The sequence below is a fragment of the Gopherus evgoodei genome, chromosome 10 (assembly GCF_007399415.2).
Source record: "Gopherus evgoodei ecotype Sinaloan lineage chromosome 10, rGopEvg1_v1.p, whole genome shotgun sequence".
Classification (NCBI taxonomy): domain Eukaryota; kingdom Metazoa; phylum Chordata; order Testudines; family Testudinidae; genus Gopherus; species Gopherus evgoodei.
In genome coordinates this window covers 7,810,692-7,825,351 of record NC_044331.1, presented here as the reverse complement: position 1 = coordinate 7,825,351, position 14,660 = coordinate 7,810,692, and the positions used below count along the sequence as shown (strand labels likewise).

General features: G+C 44.3%; 1 protein-coding gene across 7 annotated transcripts in view; it reads right to left on the bottom strand.

The window, feature by feature from the left end:
- Positions 1-14,660, bottom strand: part of PCSK6 (proprotein convertase subtilisin/kexin type 6) — a 154,321-nt gene that overhangs the window by 132,249 nt on the left and 7,412 nt on the right. For 2 of the 7 annotated variants that reach the window (XM_030577701.1, XM_030577704.1), the window contains exons 2-3: positions 6,360-6,636; positions 5,788-5,933 (exon numbers count right to left, since the gene is read on the bottom strand). The exons of 3 other annotated variants lie outside the window; for them this stretch is intronic. The gene's annotated coding sequence lies outside the window, so the exon portion shown is untranslated. The remainder of the gene's footprint in view (positions 1-5,787; positions 5,934-6,359; positions 6,637-14,660) is intronic. 2 more of the 7 variants (XM_030577702.1, XM_030577706.1) reach the window with 2 other exon arrangements.

Sequence of the window (14,660 nt, the reverse complement as noted above, 5' to 3'; positions counted from 1 at the left end):
GGCAGGATTGGAACCAATAGACTCATAGACTTTAAGGTCAGAAGGGACCATTATGATCATCTAGTCTGACCTCCTGCACAACGCAGACCACAGAATCTCACCCATCCACTTCAATAACAAACCCCTAACCTATGTTTAGGGAGAAACCGTATACCATTAGAGTTGGAATCAATATTCCAAAAGATACTGCAAAGTCAGGAAAATGCACATAAAATGGGGAAAAAATGTTTTTCCTCCAAAAATGTTTGTCCCCCTTTGCCCCTTATTTAAAAATAATTGTTTAAAACACCTGCAAAAGAAATGGAAGAGGAGGGATCGTGCCCTCTTGTTTTAAGGGTCTGTGTATGAGGAGGGGAGCAGAGCTAGGTGGAAAATGGCTTTCCCATCCTGGGAAAGCTTTAGAGATTTCAAAAAATGTTCCAGTCCTGAATCGGGAGGAAAAGTTGCAATTTCAAAATTTTAGACAATCATTGGAAAAAAAATGTTGGTCAGATCAGTTGAAACATTTTGTTTCAATTCAATGTTAACAGAACTTCTTGTTGGAAAAAAATGTTGAAATGTCAACAATTTTAAAACTTTTTTCCACCCCCAAAAAAAGTTTGTAAACAGAAAATTTGTTTCACAGCCACTCCTTTCCCACCACAAGTTCGGTTTCAACAAATCGGCATTTTTTGGTGAGAAAATATTTCATCGAAAAAAATCCCTGACTGGTTCTAAAAGAGCGGGATTCTTGCTGGTTTTTATATTACAGTTCAGGTCTTGTCTACCACATGCCAGATTTTACAAAAAAAGAATTGTAAGTCCTGCTCCTCAGTCCCTATTTAGGCACCTAAAGTAGCCTGATTTTGGGAAAGGAGTGTCCATGATGCTCAGTGAGCTGAAAATCAGGCTTCTTGTTTAGATGCCTTAGTCTGGAGTTAGGCTCCAGTCCTGCATGTGATAGTGCAGAAGCAGATAACTGTACCCACATTACGCCCTATTAATGTCAATAGCATTACACTGGTGTAGAATTAGGTCCCATGACTCCAACCACTGCACACCACTGCTCTGTCTCTTCCCCGGTGGATCGGTCAGTCTCTCCCTCACTAACCATTGCACGTGCAAGCAGCAGTTTTCACGGAGCGAAGATGAAGACTTTTTCATTTAGATCGTACAGTCCAGACGTCAGCAGTGATGGGACCGTATGAAAGCATAAAGGAAGGAAAAGGCTTCCCCAAAAGAGGAATGTAAAAGAAGGCAGGGCCAAGTTGGGATAATAAATCATTTAAAATCCATACAAAGCTGCTTTGGTGTTTGGGTGTCGGTTTCTTTTCCCTGCGTGAGTCTCTAGCCACAGTCTGGATTCCCTTCCCTACGTAGGGGAAAGTGAGACCGTGCAAATGTACCTTTGCTAGCTCAAGTTCAATAAGTTAAACAAATACAAGATGGATTGTAAATACACAACCTTGAAATGGCTGCAGTTAGGCAAATACAAACAGATCCAAAAGGTAAAAGGTAACTTCTTGTTTTTTCATACAAATACGCAATGCTGTTCCTGGCTCTGGTGCCAATAAGACGTTTTGAAGCAAATGGGAAACTCTTGAAGGCCATTCTGGGCTGGATCCTGGTCTTGGTCACTCCAGTGTAAGTGGAATTGAACTTCACCGAGTGCAGATTTCTGGTGGATAGAGCGCTCTCTTCGCTGTGGCTGACATCGGCTGCTCTTGTCTCCATTCATTCTTTGTTGCTCTCAACACAGGCATGAGAACCAGGCTTTGGTTTATTCTTGCGTGCCTGCCTCCCAGGTAGAAGTGCTCTGTGGGGCAATGCTGCTGCAGTTGTGGGGATTAGGACACTGAATTCTGCCTCTTAAGGCAAGATTCCAAAACACCTGGAGTCCATGCTCCTGGGTCAGAGTGGCCATCCCTGAGGAACAAAGGTCAAGCCCTCCTTTTGATGGAATGAATGCATCAGGTGCAAGTAACTAAACCAACTGCATGGAGGCTTGAGGTTCCCCATTGTCTGGATCTAGGGGCTCCAGTGTTGGGGGGGAAGCACCACCACAGCCTAGAGGCTCCAGTAGGGTTGGGCACCAACTAAGTCTAGTGTCCTAGCTTGATGGACAGTAAATTCACACAGGCCTCCTGGCCCAAGGTGGGGAGTCTGCCATCCCAAGGGTGGGGTCACAGGGGGTAGGGGGACACGGGCCCACCTGCCTCCACTCCGGGCCCTAACAGTGGTGGAGGGATCCGCTGCTGAGTCAGCAGGGATCCAGCTGCAACAGGCTGACCTAGAGTCAGTTAGCAAGGTAGCCGGCCAGTCGTCAGCTGCCCCTGGACAACTTCCTACCTCCCCGGCGTTTGGTACCTCTATAATCTGCAGGTCCCCTGGCTGGGTACACAGTGGTAGAGAGTCCCGGCAACTCCTCTTCTGGCCCAGTCTCCTCCATGGGCAGGGTGCTGCAGAGCTCAGGTTCTGCTCCCGGGTGTCACAGCGGAGTGGAGGCGTCCATCTCCTTCGCTGGATCCTGTTCAACTGAGCTGCCAACCCCTCCCTTTATATTTCCTGTCCCACCCTGGTACTTGCGGCAAAGGGAGCAAGGCGGGTTCGGCTCCACTCACCAGGGGAAGGTAGTGGTCCCTCGCTCTCCAGTCCGGAGGGAGACCGCTCTGCCTCACTACACTGTCCCACAAGGGACACTTGAGAAGTATATTTCAAGAATCTTAAAGAATCCGAAGCAAATTGTCAGGATCTGGCCCTACACACACAGTGAACAGGGAGATTCAGAGGGAAGTGAATTTACCGATGGAGAGCAGAGTACACAACTCCGAAAAATAAGCATTAATGCTCAAAAACTCTTGCAGAACCAAAGCCAATAATCTTTTGATTCGACCCACTGTTAGTTTATGAACAGAACACCAAGGCAATGAAAAAGGATGATACTTTGATCCCATTTTGATTGCTTCCATTCTGTAGAGCTATAAACCTGGAAGAAAAGTCAATTCTATTTGTGCCTCTCCAACAACTTCTTGTATTCCAGCTTTTATTTACTTGTGTATTTTGTTAAATACTTACCATTCACACACAAAACTTGACTTTTTGCCCAGAATTAAATTTAGTAATAAAAAATATCTCATGTGCCCATGGCATTCATGGATCTCCAAGTGCTTTCCGCAGATTAGCAAATAACACTATTCTCCATTTCACAGATGGGGAAATGGAGGCAGAGAGCGGTTAACGGCGACATTTTCAAACTGGGATGCTAAAGAAGGATCAGCAAGTTGGGAAAAGGTGGTAAAAGAACCAGTTTTACACTCTCATTATACATGTAATACCAGTTCATCTATGGCATGGCGAGTTGCATTATTATTATTCCTTATTCTTTGCATTATGATAGTTCCCAGAGGCCTCAACTGAGATCAGAACCTTATTGTGCTGGGTACGGTACAAAAAAATATAATGTGAGGCTGTCCCAGCCCCAAAGATCTTACAATCTAAATAGACAAAAGGGTGGGATGGGAAACCCAGATCCTCTGACTCCTTGCGGAGTGACCTATCCGCAGGATGATGCTATCTATTAAGCTGCTGCAATTTGTCAGAGGCTTTGACTATTTTCAGCACCCCATTTCCTGCTGCAGCAAGGATCAAGCAGACTATGTTTGCAAACTCATAGGTTTGCTAAGGTTTACAGATGTCCTTCCAGAGGTGGTCAATATCAAGTTACAGTAGGGCCACTGTTAGGTCTATGCACTAAGTGACCTTAAAAGAATGAAAACAACATCCAGGAGTTGTGTCTGCCGACATTTGATTCCGACTCCTGACCCCAGTTATCCTTCCCAGAAAGTGACTTGATAACCACTTTGCCCAAATGAAAGCAGACTCGGGATAAATATTTAGAGATGCTGCCAGGTTGTGCTTGGAGAGAATGAGGTAGTTGTGGAGTGCGCCAATTTCAACCCAGCAATGTTCACAGCCTGAGGGGAGTTAAAATAAGCCCCGTGAGAAAGTAGATGCTGTCAATAGCACCGCTGAGATCTTTAGAAACAATCAGTTTTGCACCTGCATCTATTCGTGGTCTTAATATTTAGGTATTTATTTATTAGGGTTTTGGAAGGGGGAGGGGGTTGGTGGAAATTTCTTGCTTAATCCAGACATTTTGCCCAATTCTGCCTTTTTTTAATTGCGCCCAGCAGCTGCCAGATTCTGGTGAAGCTGACTGAGTGGCACAGTTAGATGTGACGGAAGGATGGTCATGTGGCTGTGGGACTGAACCAGACCTGAACCCAGGGATTCGATTCCCAGTTTGCCTGAGACCGATTGCGTAACCTGATTCAAGTCACATAGGGTAAAATGTTCACGAGTGACACTGATGGGACTAGGCTCCTGAGCGCTTAGGTCACCTTTGGAAACGGCACTTCAGGCTTCTAAGTCACCGAGGTGCATCTAGACGGCAGTGTCTGGGCATAATTGCAGCTTGAACAGACATACTCAGGCTAGTTTGAATCTAGCCAGCTCGGGGCCTAGCACAGTAGAGTTCCAGGAATCTGCAGGCATCAAAGTACATGCTGCCGCAGCTTCACTGCGCTGAGCTGGCAGCACAGACATCCCTTAGGTTCTTTGAAAGTGCCACAGACTCAAAATTTCATTCATGACCATTGAGTGCAGGTGCCTCGGATTTTGGTCACCCAACTTAAGACACCTCAGGGCTGATTTTCCAGGGGGTTGATTGCCTGCAACTCCCATTGGCTACAGTTGGTGCCATGGGCCCTCAGCATCCCTGAGAAGGGGGCCAAAGGTATCTCCAGAGAGGTACTCAAAAACTGGGGCACCAGCACTCAATGGCCACTCTTGAAAACTTCAGCCTTAATGGTGCTGTGCCTCAGTTTCCTAGCTGGGGATAATGGTCCAGATCCACAAAAGGTATTTAGGCACCCAAGTCTCGGTTTTAGGTTCCACTGGGCCCCACAAACCTCCTGCTGGGCTGCCAGCTAACCTTGTAGACACCTAAACTCACTCTGTGCCTCAAATTTCAGGGTAAAAGTTGCCTACGTTTCCACCTCTGGGCATGGGCACTGCTGCCTCCCCCTAAGCAACCCAGGCACCTATCTCCTGCCAAAGGCCTGGTGTGATGCACATACCAGGGGAAGACAGGCATTTGCCTACCTGTCCTGCCTGCCGGGTCTGATCCTGCAAGAATGCTCAGAGGCCATCTACCCACTCACGTCCCATTCAAAGAGGAGGGTTAGTGCATTCACCTAGGATGGGAGCAGCACTGGTTCAACTCCCCATCTCTGCCTGCTGGGGAGAAGTGATCTGAATAGGAGCCTCCAGATCTCTAACCACTGAGCCATCTGAAGAGGGGGCTGTTCCATTGTGGATAAATACATAAATATCCGCTGGAGCACTGGACCCTGGGCCTTCCACCAGCCCAAACCACTGGACTAGAGAGTCATTCTCTTTCTTTCTGGCCCAATGACTCTAAATAGTTAATCCATCAAGGACCAGCTTCAGTGGGAGAGACCGAGGGAGCCCACATCAGAATATCGCACAGCCCAGTGGACAGAGCACACTCTTGGCGGGTGGGAGATCCCTGTTCACATCCTTGCTCTCTGCTGCCTGAGGACGGAGTTGAACCTGGTTCTCCGACATCCCAGGCAGTGCTCTAACCACCGAGCACAAAGTTATAAAGGTGGGCACCATCACTTCCCACCCCCTGCCTTACTCCTTCTCCTATGAAACGTGGATCCGGGCCAACGATACTTTACTACGTTGGCAGGGGTATTGCACGCTCAATCAATTACTGCTCACCTAGGACGGTGATGGGGACCATACACATACTTAGACTGGAGACTTCTGTTCATACAGCATATTTGGGGAGCTGGTAGGATTTTCAAAATGCTGCATTCCTCCTCTCTGAAAATTAGATTCAATTTTGATCGACAGAAATGGGTAATCTATATAGCAAGCAAAACAAAAAACAAGATAAACCCAAACGATAATCAAAACAATATCCTGGTAAAGACACTAGTAATAAGAACAATAATAAAAAAAACCCACTATGGATTCAAACCTGTAAAAATATCCAAAAGGTAGATTTGCAAGTTCTGAAACAATTGTCAAGGCTTTAAAGTTCAACTGTAAAAGGTCACCCCAGGGACTGCACTGTCCAACACACACACTTTGAGCGGGGGAGGTAGAGGGGATGGGGGTAAATGAGATTTAAAAAACCAAAATCTATCTAGTCTTGAGTTACAATCAGGGAACAACCAAACTGAGAGGTTCATTGGTTCTGAATAGCATTTGGCTCTCATGTAACTTTAAAATTACTCTATTAGTAGTAAAACAAGGGCTGTTTGGGATTTTAAAAACATTAAACCAACCAGAGAGCGAAGCGCTCTAGGAACACAGGGTACTAGCTGCCATTCTAGTCAGTGCAATGGTCCAGGTCATCTGCTATCTTGTGGCCAATGGTGGCTGCTCCAGAGGAGGGTGAAATTCTCTGGGATCCAGCTGGGAACCAGCTTGTGCCCTGCAGCGTGAGGATGGAAGAGCCTTGTAGTTTTATCCGCAATGATCTTATGGCAGATGCTGTTCTTATTCCCATTGCAGGGCTGATCCTTTCATTTTAGTCCAAGTGTTTCTCTTCTCTTGCATCTGCTGAGACAGCGAGTTGTACAGGTCAGCGCTCCTGTATATGCACAAAATGCACTCTCCCAGACTACTACAGCCTTCACCTCTACTGGCCAAACTCGGGCACGGTCAGACTGCCCACACCCAGCAGGAAATACAAGGCAGACGTGTTCTGGCCTCCACCCCAGAGGGGAGTTCTGGAGCAGAGCTTAGGGCTCCAAGGGGGTGTGTTGCAATGACTCAATATGCTGCAGACAGAGGAGACAATTGCTATATGAACACACACACCCCAGAATGCTGGCACTTCAGCTCCAAAACGCACCGCTTGTCTCCTGAGCTAATGGAGAACCCCTCTAGACAAGAGTGTAGAAAAAACTTCTCTCCCCTCAGTAGAAAACAGTAGGCCAGCAGTTTTCAGCCTGTGGTCCATGGATCTCTGGGGATCCGTAGACTATGTCTAAGATTTCCAAAGGAGGCCGTGCATCCATTTGAAATTTGTTAGGGGTCTGCAAATGAAAAAAGGTCGAAAATCGCTGCAGCAGGCAATGTCGCTCCCCCACCCCACACCAAGCCCATTGCAGCAATAGCACCTATGCACGCAGCTTATTGTACTGGGTGTTATCATCACTCCAAAATTCTATTGCTTTAACTATCCCAGTATATTTAGAGTAATAGACCCTCGAGGGTGGATTCAGCTATACAAGGGGAGCTTATTCCCACACACAAAGGGGCATAAATTATACCGGAATAAGGAACATTTAGACCAGGGTCAAAGTTAGAATCAGGACTCACAATTTGTCAGACTACTCTGTTTATTAGCGCAGCGCTCTGCCAATAACATTCAGAATATGTGAGTGGCCATGCAAGGCCCAGTCTTATTTATACAGATAAAAGAGCAGGAATTAGACAAAGGGACAAAGAAAGCAAAACAGTAAAATTCGCCTGGGGCACAGCATGCATATCCTATTTCCTTACTAACTGTTATCGATCTAAGGCTAATACTTCACCAATTGCCCTTAAACGGTGCAATTGTTCTATGTTAATGTCTGTATTCCTGACACTGGATTGCAACATTCCAACAATTTTGCTTAAAGGTACAGACAACATTTCTTTAATCCTTTCTATCCTTACAATATAATTCATTCTACTTTCACACCAGTATAGCTGTGTCCATACTAGGGGTTGTAGCGGTACAACTCCATTGGTAAAAATCACCTCTCACAGAGGTTGTTATACTGATACAAAATTCATATGTAGACCAAGCCAAAACGGGAGTAATATACACACCCAGGCAGAATACACCATGTGATTAAGCATATTTCATACTACAGATCCATAGCAGGAAATGCATCACATTGCAACCATACACTAACAGAGAGTGTGAAACAAAACCTAGGGCAGTGGTGCTCAACCTTTTGTACTAGTGACCCCTTTCAAATAGTAAGCCATTGAGTGTGACCCCACCCCCACCCCTTATAAATTAAAATAAATTAAAAACACTTTTAAAGATATATTTAACGCTATTATAAATGCTGGATGCAAAGCGGGATTTGGGGTAGAGGCTGACAGCTTGTGACCCCCCACGTAATAACCTCATGAGGGGTCCCGACCTCCAGTTTGAGAACCCCTGACCTAGGGTAAGATGCAACCCCACCCATTGGGACAGCAGTCTCATAACAAGTGAATTATATATGTGTAGATTAAAAACTTGATAACCCTTTCCCAGCCCTGGCAAGCAAAGACATTTCAGATGTCTGAAGAATGCATGCATACAATTCCCTTTGACTCTGGGAGCCATTAGTTATGCCTGCCTTAAGGTTTAAAACAGACCCTCCTTGCTTGATGTAGAAACGGTAATGGATGCTGTTTTAGCACTGATCTTCCATATTGTATCATAGTTACTGTGACCAGAATACAGGGGTGAAAGTGAGACGGTACGGGCTGGTATGGCTGTACTGGTAAGAAGTGGCCACCGGTACCGGCCTGTGCACAGCCATTGTTAAAGTGACCAGACTGGCAGGGTCGCCGATGGTAGGGGTAAAAGGGGCAGCTGACCCAGGGCCCAGCAATTTAAAATGGCCCAGGGCTCCTGGCTGCTGCCACCATTACCACAGCAGCAGCTGGAGGCCCGGGCCATTTTAAATGGCCACCGGAGCCTTGAGTGGTGTGGGCCAGGCAGCGCAGATGGGCTGGCTGGGGAGGCTGATCCCCCAGTCCCTGCCCTTCCACCTGAGTCCCCGCCCTTCCAGGGACCTAAAGCCGGGCCCCATACCAATAAGTCATCTGTGCTATTTTCGCCCCTGCCGGAATTCCAGGGCAGCCAGTTGAGGTTACTCAATTAGGGAAAACTGCAAAGAATGGGGCGACAATCCGCAAAGCTGGTGGATATTCCAATACTTAGATTTACCAAGTCAGTACAAAATAGCTTCTTTATTACCTCACTGGTTACTCAGAAGTCAACAACACAGTTCCCTTAAAGTAACCAGCCTCAGGCCTCCACCTAGGCACCCAAGTGAGATATGATGAGGATTAATGAAAATCTTATTCATCATACAAATAAGGTTCTACCAATCCAAAGGATCAGACACATTACCTGCCAAGTTAATGAATATTCCAGATCTTACCCAAATACATGCTTACAACCAATTCTTATTAACTAACCTAACATTTATTTAAAAAGAAAAGAGAGAGTAGAGGTTAAAAGATCAATATACATACAGATTTAAGCACAATCTTGAGCTTCAGATTCATAGCAGAGATGGAGAGCTTTGTAGTTGCAAAGAGTTCTTTTAGAATTTAGTCCATAGATTATAGTCCAACGTCCAATATCATATTCATGTGTTCCAGTTTTGGACTGGGATCTCAAATCTTGCAATCCAAACTCCCCTGATGAAGCTTAAGCAGATCTAAGATAAAAAGGATTGGGACCCAAACATCTTTATACAATTTCAGGCCTTCTTTGACAGGTTGGAGTCCCTTGGCAAACAATGGACATTCATTTCCTAAGCATCACCCGGTAATTATTCACACAGATTAACATAAGACAACTGCCTGTTTTTCCGTCATTCGCAGATGATTTGCTATATACTTCAAAGAGAGATGAATACAATGATAGCCTATGTTTATAGTTCATTTAAATGTTAAGATGTTCTTTTGATCTCCAAAGTAACAGAATACCACACAGACAGGGGCTATTTGATTACATTGTTGATTTCTACCAATATACATGTAAATACACAAAACCACAAATATTATCTCCTCATATGTTTTGAAGGGTTGAATTTGAGCCATTTATCCTGTAGGATTCTTAACCCTTTCTGGTCATTCATCATAGTTACTGTAACCGACATAACACCAGGGCCAGCTTTAGGCCAATTCCCCTGATTCTCCACAATCGGGCCCTCACCTAAGAGGGCTCCATGCCTTAGGCGCCTTTTTAATTTTTTTACATACCCGGCGGCGGTCTGGGTCTTCGGCAGCACTTCGGCGGCAGAGGGTCTGGAGCGAGTGAAGGACCCCCTGCCACCGAAGTGCCACCAAAAACCCTGACCGCTGCCGGGTATTCAAATCAGGCCCTGCAGGTCCTAAAGCCGGCCCTGCATAACACAATGCATTAAGGACAGCTGTTGAACCTTATCACTGAACTTGCGTGCTTTGGGAGATTATTTTTGCTTTTTGTTTGAACACTTTTCTTTTTGTGGCTTGATAAGCTGACATCTCAAAGGGCATTGTTGGAACTTGCAAGGAAGGAGAATACCAGCTTCCTCTCTCTCGTCAATTGCTGCAATTCTACTTTGTGGTTATTTTCAATTCTGCATTGGCCAGGCACTTGTGTAAAGAAGAATGCTGTATTGTCAGACTGCCTCTCTTCAGCTAGAGCCAGACAAGTTCAAGGCAACATGAACATACAAGGGAGACGAGATGGGGGAGGGATGCAAAGATCAAAACATTAATGATTTCAAAATAAAATGCTGACAGCCAATGGAAAATGCAACAACACATCCTTGCTGTGACTGTCGCTCATGCAACTTAAAAACTGGCATTGCAGTAAAGAGTTGCACAGACTTCCTACAAAGGGCATGGAGGGCATCCTTGGAAACTGCTCCCTGCATAATGCATTTGCTGTTTCCAGAAAAATAAAGTTTGCTGCAGCCCACCTGTCTCCAAAAGCAACTATTTATGGATGTAAAACACTCCTTGTTTAGGGTAGCTTCAGGAGAACAAATGTTGCTGTTAGAATCTGCACTAACAGCAAAGCAATTGGCAAGCTTTCTGGGATCTGAGGTTTGTGTATTTGCTTGAACTTCTTTAATTGCTGTAAAAAGCCTTGGAAAAAAAGTACTGTATCTATAACTTTCAGCTATAAAAGCCCATTTAAGAGTCAGGGAGAGAACTAGTATAAGATATTCTCTACACAAACCTCAGTCTTACATCAGGAGTTTCCAGTTAGATGCAGAACCATATAAAAATTTAAGTTTTTTTTTTTAATAGCTGGCTATTAAAACCCACTTTTGAATCCCCTGTTTTAGGAGAGTCTTGGTTTTGGCAGGGAGCTGCAGTGCATGTGTGAGTGTATATAAGGGTGCTCTGGGACAGAGTTCTACAGAGGGATTTTTCTATTTTTCCTCCTAAGCTGGTTTTGACCCATTTGCGGTAAGAAATATCCTAATTAAATCCTGGAGTGCAACATCTTCAGTATTCACCATGAAATCATTCAGCAAACAGAACTGCCTAGGATGACCCTGACGGGACCAAGGAGATGTCTCCTTTAGATTACAGAAAGTCCGAGACGATGTCCTGATTTTCAAGCCCAGCTTCTGTTTTTACAGGACTTGTCACATCAGGCAGTTTTGCTCCCACCTTTAACTGGGCATGCAAATATTAGTGATTCAACATCTAAGAACTTGTCTACACAGTGAAATTGATTGGAACAACTACAGTATCGCAGAATAGCGCCCCCTGTGGACACTCTATTCTGGAATAAAAGTCACTTTGTTTCAGAATAATTAGTGTATTTCTAAAGCAGAGTAATTATTCTGGAATTAAAAAAAAATTGCTATTCTGGAATACAGTGGCCACATGGGGAGCTATTCCAAAGTAACTCTGTTGGACAATTTTCCTGTGTAAACAAGTTTGTTAGGGCCAGGTCATGGGAAACTATACCTAGTGGTCAGAGCCAGAGTCCACAGTCAGGAGTCAGCTGGGTCAAGATACCAGAAGATCAGAAGCAGGAGACAAACCAGAGATCAGAACCACAAGTCGGAGGTTTGGACCAGGTCAGCCTAGGGGAGCAGCAGCTGTTATTCAGAAAGCTTCCTGTTCCTGTTGCTTAAGTAGGGGGCAGCAGGCCAATCAGCTGCTCTGAGGCTCTGCCAATGGGATGTAGGGGTGGAGCCTCAAACTGGGGCTGGGCTTCCTCAGTCCTGGGTTAGCTACCAGGTGGAGAATAGCCCTATCTATTAAGGATGTGATTTCCAAGCCTCCAAGGGGTTGAGATGCACACATCCCATTAATTGCAATGGGGGCTGGGCATGTCAATCCCAAGTGTGGCTTTGTAAATCCCAGCCTAATTGTTTGTTCATTTTCACTCAAGCAACATAAAAGATTTACTCTCCACTTTACTCTGAAAAGCCTTTTATCAACTCAGTAGAGCCTCACTTTTCTGAATCTCAATTACCCAGAAGTTCCTGTTTGAAACCGGGTCATGTACCCTAATGTCTCCTCATCACATTGCCCAAACTTATCCAGCATCCCCCTGGCATGCAAGTAATAAAAGCTGTAATGTGCTCTTCTGCTACGAAGCAATGAGTCAAAGTCATTCGTGATGTAGGGTCATTGAAAACGAATGAAGTTACAGAATCAGATATGAATTAAGACCACTGTGCTGTCCTACATATTGGTATGTGGTCTACAGAACTCACTAAGGCTGTGTACCGCTAAGACTTTGGGACCAGGTATTATTCTGCTTGATTTCATTGCCAAAAGATGTTACCTTTTCACATGTGCTCTTATGGAAGAACCTTTGAACAAAAAGGTCTGTAACTGATGTGGCTATACCACTTCCTACTTTAAAGAAGGCATCAAACTGTGTTATTAAACAACAAAAATGTTTCTCACCAGCTTTAAATGGTACATACATGACTCATTGCAACTAAGCAGCTCCACCTAGAAAAATGTTGACGCTAAAGCAGATCAAGCACACACTGTTCTTAAACTGAAGACATATTGTTTATAGCATCCTTCAGAGGCTGATTTATAATAAAGCATTAGCAGGGTTGGCAACTCTTGAAATTTGATTGTGGGTTTTGTGATACTTGCTGTTTTAAATCAAACTCAAAGCCCACGCTTTTGGCATCATGTGACTATAACACACTCTCAGCTTTCATTAAAAAAGAAAGAGAAAAAGTTTCTAGCACTCGGGGTTAAATGCTTAAAAATGTGACTCCCCCCTAAAATCTCAGAAACCAGGAAGAAGATAAAAGGAACCTGAAATTGATTTTTTTTTTAATCTCATGATTTTTAAGGCAATCTGGTGCGCTCGTGGGGGACTGACTCCTGATTCTGGAACACTTGGGGCTGGGGACACTGCATTAACTAAACATTCAGGGGCAGATTCTCTGATGTGCCCAGGGTCTGCTGGGTCTGGAGCAGAAGAGGGTTCAGAGCTATTCCACACCAAGCCTGGGTTGTTTCTGCACTGATGAAGCTCCACCTGAGTAGCAATATTTATAGTGTTAGAGTATCCTGGTGACACAGTGGTTTAAACACCAGAAACTCCTTATCTAATTAGGTTCTTATATGGTTCTCTTCATCTTGGTATCTGAATACTACACAGTCTACATTACGGCGATCGCTGTTGCTACCACTGGTGGCAGCACAATGGGAAATGTTAAGGAGAGAAAAGTCTAGCACAGACAATAGCCCAACATTATCAAGACTGTCTAGTAATTTTAGGTGCCTAGTTTAGATGCCTTCATGGGCACTAATTTACACCCAAACACTGAGGCACCCAAAAGCACTGGTCACTTCTGGTAATTCAGTTCTAATGTTTCTCCCTTTACCTTTTAGAGAACAGCTGTGACCCAGAGTAGCATATGTATTGTAAGACGTTTTCTAGAGCTGGGTGAAAACTAGAATTTCCATTCTATGAGAAACTCCAAGATTGTCACACTGGTTTCTGTCCCAAAACAGGCTAAAGAATCAAAATACAATATTTTTTTTGGGGGGGGGGGAAGGGGTTGGTTTTTTTGTTGGTATTTTTAGAAGAAAAGTTCAAAAAAGTTTTAATTTGGAAAAGTCAACATGTTTCATTGCAAGTTAGTTCTGTGTTAAACTGCTTTTGCCTACGGTGCATCATGAGATATATAGCCCAGCCCACAGGAGAAATTGCGGGCAAGAAATATTTGATCCGAAATTCCCATGAATCACCATAGGGACATGCAGTTTAATGCGGAACTGACTTGAAACAAAATGTTTCGGTTCTGTTCAACAAACCAAAAATGTTCCAATTTGAGGTTGAACTGCCCCAAGCCAAATATTTCTTTCCAATTTTCCCCAGTAGAAGACATGAACATTTCAGCAAAATTAAGTATTAAGTATTCCCACAGAGCATTTTTGAGATGCGTCAAATTGGTGGTCCTTAGTGTAGCGTCTCTGAGCAGTAGAACCTCAGCAATTCACACCAATGATGGGTAGAACCATTGCATGAGAGTATGGGGAGCAAACAATAACAAAGGCAAACTAGGACATCACAAGACAGACTCTGTCCATATAGTTTGACACGTGTGGTTTTGTTTAATTATCAGCAACCTTACTTTATAATATGAAAGCAAATGCATCACAACGTATTGTGAGAAAAATAAGGATTATGAGCCTTCACCCCAAATCGTTGCTTAGAAGTGGGAAGAGGCTGCCAGTTCTTGGCAGGATTCGTGGATTAGCAACGTTGCACTCTACAATAAATATTTGTACCATTCACTTTTTGTTGTAAACTTCAATAATGTATTATTTGTAATATGCTAGCAACAATGGGATTCAACTGAGAAAGAGGC